This window comes from Giraffa tippelskirchi, chromosome 1 (assembly GCF_054371585.1).
Source record: "Giraffa tippelskirchi isolate mGirTip1 chromosome 1, T2T-mGirTip1v1.2.pri, whole genome shotgun sequence".
Taxonomy (NCBI): domain Eukaryota; kingdom Metazoa; phylum Chordata; class Mammalia; order Artiodactyla; family Giraffidae; genus Giraffa; species Giraffa tippelskirchi.
The window spans coordinates 175869813-175875812 of NC_137275.1; the positions used below are offsets into that span (position 1 = coordinate 175869813).

Sequence of the window (6000 nt, forward strand, 5' to 3'; positions counted from 1 at the left end):
ACACACACCAGTTAAAAGAGTCGGACATGACTAAGCAACTACACACACACACACACACACACACACACACACACACCAGTTTCACTACATTTAAAGAAATTCAAAGTTAGAAGTTTATAACAGCAACTGGAAGCTTAGAACAGCTGTTCATAACTCAGCTTGTGGTTTCTGATGATTTGAACTGGGCTTGGTGAGGCTTGTGTCTATGGTCAGCTGTGAATTGGCTGTTTGACTTTGCTAATCTTGGCCCTGCTCTCTCACATTTCTGGGGCCTACCTGGGTCACTGGACTGTTTTACCTCTGTTCCATGTGTCACATCCTCCAGTAGACTAGTTTAGGTACATTCTTGTGATGGGAGTGTGGGGGAACAGGGCACAGAAAGTGTACCATATCTCTGAAGGCCTTGATTTTGAACTGGCAAAAATGTCTCTTCCTTTGCATTTTATTAGCTAAGCAACTCACAAGGGTTGACAAAATAGACTGTCTCTGTTGATGAACCACAATGTAGCATTTAATATGTAGATATAGGGAGGGGTGAATAATTATGGCCATTGCACTCAATCCACTCTTTTAGAAAAGGATGGAAATGGAACTAGGACCCTGTATCATGCCTCCAGACTAGGTTTCTTTTTGTTATGCTAACTTTCTTCCTACTAACCTGGTGTACGATGAATCGGGGCTTATAAGGGGAAAAACATTTGTGTCTTAAGGTATGTCAGTCCTCAAGTACTGATCTAGACAGTTGTGATGAATTCACATTCTTTTTATCTATTGAGTTCTTAGTAGTTCTTTACAAAATCAATTTTAGAGTAAATAGATTTTATGCAATAAGAATGTCTATTGCTTTCCAAATGATGTTAGTATAGTGAATCTTTTGCAGGTTAAGAGAACTTTTTACATTGCTTTACCTGTTTATTCCTTTTGACTGTAAGTCTCAGGGAACCAGAGTGATGATATCAGGATTGTATTACTCTAGTTATCAGGGTCTTGAGTTCACTTCACATCTTATATTCTAGAAAAATTATTACTATGAGTGAGTGATTCTTTTTGGAAAGCAGATTATAGGGTAAGGTATAAAACTTCAAGGTATGATTTACCTCATGTTGAAGTTTTGTCAGAGCCCACTCATCCCTCATTATTGCCCTTGCCTTTATGAATCTGAAGATAGATGGAAAAGATAAAATTGTTATGGAGTTGTGGCAGCTTCAAGCTGTCCTGTTTGTTTGTCCCTGAATCTTTCTATGCTGGTTCCAAAAATCCACTCCTGCCAAAATTAGGCTTGGAAAAATAACATATTTCGTATATGACATATGTTTGAAATTAGTGGGAAATGCAGCCAAGATTTGGAAATTAACAAGGAAAAAGTTATTTCTGAAAACATTTGGGAGCCAAAGAAGAGCGTTTGGCTTAAAATGTTAGGGCATTTTATTGTTTAGTAAATCAAATAATTTTAAAAAATCCCAGAAGGAAAACATAACATTTCATTTTTAAAAGTATGTATGAATAATTCTTATTTAAAAACTCTTTGTCACAAAGAGTAACAAATTAAGCAAGTAGTCTAAATGTATCATGTATAGGATAACTAATATTCTGATAAGCTATTAAATCTTTTTCTCTATGAATTTTTTATATTAAATCATGTGCATCTATTTTCTCATATGTGAAAAGGATTTGTATTAATCTGCTACCTGCAAATACACAGGAATAGATGAAGGGATCAGAACAAAAATCAAATTTTCCCTCTCAAATACAGAGCACTGTTTAGACCTAACTTATTGATAAGTACATTGTCATGTCTGTGCTGAATGTAGAATTATCTTCTTTGTCACCGTTTCTCTTTGAATTAATCTAATTCAAGGCAAGGAACATTTTGTCTTTGCAAGGCAGAGAGATGCTAAGGAGAGATATTGGTAGATTTACAAACTGGTCCTCAACCACAGGAAACTTAAAATGTAGTTGAGAAGAGCAGAATTTCTTAAATTGGAGGTATTGTTCTTGCCAGGGCCCTATTTATGGAACTTGCATTCCAGAATCTTAGAGCAATTTATAAAAAGATAAAGGCCTATCTGGGTTAAGAATTTCAGAGTTGATTTGTTGATTCAATGATTCCAGGCTGGACTCATAGAAATGAGGCCATATGTGTTTTCAAGATCCTTAGAATGACACATTTTAAATAGGTTTTCATAAATTAGAGGAAAAATCTGTTTTGTCATAGTGTTTTGCCCTGTCTTCCTAATTTGTTTCTTCCTATCATTATCAGATGTGATATTATCAAGGAATTTTCAGCCTGGCGTGACCTTTGCCTCTGAAATAGCGGTGTTTGTTTTTGGAGATTGCCTTCTATATCTTCTTTGTTCTCAGCATCCTGTGACTTTGAGATGGAGTCATCAATAGACTAGACAATTCACTAGAATTATGTAGAATTAAATGTCAACTTAGATCTTCACCTTTGAGAGTTTTTTTTTTTTTTTGGCAAGATTTATTGTGAACAGAGGAGAAGGGCTCAGTCCTTCTTGGCTGCCGCTTTCCTCATGGCGGCCAACACGTTGCTCAGCTCCTCTCTCTTCCTCTTCGCGCGGATGTGTGTCCCCACCCTTTTCTTGATGAACTTGAGGGCCCACTTGTCCTTGGAGACCTTGAGCAGCTCCATGGCTAGTCGCTCGTAAGGGGCGAAGCCACACACCTCCCGGATCATGTCTCGCACGAACTTGGTGTGTTTGGTGAGACGCCCGCGGCGGCGGCTGTGCCTCGGCTTGCCCACGTTCTTGGTCACCTTGTGACCCTTGTTGAGGCCCACAGCCATGGGGTAGCGCAGAGCCATGGCTGTTGTCCTACAATGGCTGCCGCGGCGGAAGGGCCCCCTTTGAGAGTTTTAACTGAGAGATCCAGATCCTGAGAATTGGTTCATTATTTTCCCTAACCTGGAAGTTCCTTCTTGGGGCCTGGCTCTGTTTCCTGGTCTGAGTTTCCATGCGCTATCTTTGAATCTTGATAATAAACCTCCCTTTCTTTGAGTAATAAATTAATAAATGTCAATTTGAGGAAGGTGAGGAAACAAGACTGCAGCATATTACTAGGTGGTTTGTTAATAGATAAGGAAATCCAGGGTGCTGAAGATTATAATGTCTAATTCTGTAGCACAATGAAGAAGAAATACTGAGTGCATGGCTTTGCCAACCGCTTTAGTAAGGTTGGGCTTCCCTCATGGCTCAGCTGGTAAAGAATCCGCCTGCAATGTGGGAGACATAGGTTTGATTCCTGGGTTGGGAAGATTCCCTGGAGAAGGGAAGGGCAACCCATTCCAGTATTCTGGCCTGGAAAATTCCATGGACTGTATAGTCCATGGGATCACAAACAGTCAGACACGACTGAGCGACTTTCACTTTCACTATAGTAAGGTATCCTATAGAGTGCCCCCAGTTTTTAGTGACAATGCCATAAGCAGAAAGTAATGAGTAGAATTTACACACTGGATTAGCTAGTTATCATTGTAAGACATTCATCAGGCCCCTTAACTCTAAGTATCTTCATTTGTAAAATAGAGCTAGTAAAAATAATTGTCTTTCAGAATTCTTCTGAGGACTAAATGAGAAGCTACATTATATATATAATGCAGAAAGTAGAAGAACTCAAAGGCCAAATGTAACCAAAGTTTTCTCTGGGATGACTATGACCACGTATCTTTTGCTCATAAATATCCTGAATTTCATAGATCTTTTCATCTTATATGAATATTATTTGAATAATATGAATAGCTGCAGCTCCTGATGGAAAGTGACAAATGACATGAGAAAATTACAAGCAAAGATGTTAAAAAGAGTTCAGAGAACCAGGGCTTTTGGGAAGGGCTTCTTTGTGAGGCAGTGCTTTACCAGGCAATTTAAAGTGAGCTACTAAGTACTGGGTGGATTTCAACAGGTGAAGATACAAATGTGAGATAGGAAGATATTCCAGACACAGGGATGGATGTGAATAGAGTTTAGCAGGTGAAGGTATTGTTAAAGGTATTGTTAAAGAGGAGACTCTTTAACAAGTCAAAAGAAAGGGAACTATGGCTTGTGATGATACCAGTACTGAGATGCCATGTTTGGGAATTCTGTTTGTGTGCTGTGTGCTAAGTTGCTTCAGTTATATCTGACTCTTTGCAACTCTATGGACTGTACAGCCTGTCATGGACTGTACTCCTCTGTCCATGGGGTTCTCCTGGCAAGAATACTGGAGGGGGTAGTCACGCCCTCCTCCAGGGGATCTTCCCAACCCAGGGATTGAACCCGTGTCTCTTATGTCTCCTGCACTGGCAGGCAGATTCTTTACTATTAGCACCACCTGGGAAGCCCTTGTGAATTCTAGGAGTGGGTTAAAAGTAGGAATGAAGATGCAAGAAGAAGGCAAATGTGATAAGAAATGAGAGGAATGGGGCCCCAAGAGCATGGCTAAGGATTGCCAAATAATAAAGATAAAAAGAACTTAAAAAAACAAAAATGAATCTGTTTGTCAGACAGAACACACACCAGTGGGGGGAAAAAAAATCACTGAAGTGGACACAGAGGGGGAAATGTGTTATAAAGGGAGTTTCATGTGGTTATGCTAAGGATTGAAAACTAGAGCTATGGGTAGGATAGAATGCTCTTTTATTTGTGTTTTTCGTTGGTCATTCTGCTGTTAAAATCTTCCCAAGCATTGTGTTGAAATGCTATCTAGTGTCTTTAATCACAAGAAGGCTGTGATGTGCCTTATGGAGAAAATATGTATGTTAGGTAAGCTTCATTCAGGCTTAAGTTATAGTTCTGTTGGTCACGAGTTCAACATTAGTGAATCAACAATACAGTATGTATTAAGTAAGTTGTTTTTAAATAGTAACACACATAAAACAAGGTTATGTATTGGTTGGTTGACAAAAATGTGACTGGAAGCTTGCAGGAACCCAATCTTGTATTTCCCTTAGGGAGAATGGTTCAATATTTACCAATTTAGTAACTGTGTGACTTTATAGAACATAATTACTGTGAATAATGAGAATAGAATATACTTTCTTTCTTTCTGTGGCTTTCTTTTTCCAGAGTGGCGTGCTTTACGGTGTAATTATTTTTAATTTTGATGAAGTCTAGTCAATTTTTTTCTTTTATTGCTCATGCTTCTGGTGTCATATCTAAGAATCCTTTGCCAAATCCAAAGTCATAAAGATTTTACTCCTAATGTTTTCTTCTAAGAGTTTTATAGATTTAGCTCCTACATTTAGGTCTTTGATCCATTTTGAGTTAATTTTTTATGTGATGTGAAGTAAGGGTTCAGTTTCATTCTTTTGCCTATGGTTATCCAGTTGTCCAGCACCCTTTGTTTGAAAAGACTATTCTTCCCTATTCAGTGGTCTTGGCACTGTTGATGAAAATCAGTTGACCATAAATGTAAGGGCTTCCCTGGTGGCTCAGATGGTAAAGAATCTGCCTGCAATGCAGGAGACTTGGGTTAGATTCCTGGTTGGGCATATCCCCTGGAGAAGGGAATGGCTACCCACTCTAGAAATCTTGCCTGCAGAATTCCATGGACAGAGAAACCTGGCAGGGGGTCACAAAGAATTGGACATGACTGAGAAACTACTGCTAATAATTTCTTCTAAGAGTTTTATAGTTTTAATTCCTACCTTTTGGTCTTTGATCCATTTTGAGTTTTTTTATATGATGTGAAGTAAAGGTTCAGTTTCATTCTTTTGCATGTGGTTATCCAGTTGACCAACACCCTTTGTTCGAAAGGACTATTCTCTCCCCATTTAGTGGTCTTGGCACTGTGGCTGAAAATCAGTTGACCATAAATATAAGGGTTCATTTCTATATTCTCAATTCTTTTCTGTTGATCTGTATGTTTATTCTTATGCCAATGTGAAAATATCTTATTTACTGTTGTTTTGTAATAAGTTTTGAAAGTCCTACTTTGTTCTTACTTAAGATTATTTTGGCTATCCTGGTTCTCTTGCAATTCCATGTGAATTTTAGAATCAGCTTG

General features: G+C 38.5%; 1 pseudogene across 1 annotated transcript; it reads right to left on the reverse strand.

Moving 5' to 3' along the window:
- Window positions 1–2456: 2456 nt before the first annotated feature.
- LOC145512857 (large ribosomal subunit protein eL36 pseudogene) lies at window positions 2457–2862 on the reverse strand (annotated as a pseudogene). The gene has a single exon (XR_014058860.1). The product of XR_014058860.1 is annotated as a large ribosomal subunit protein eL36 pseudogene (transcript).
- Window positions 2863–6000: the final 3138 nt, after the last annotated feature.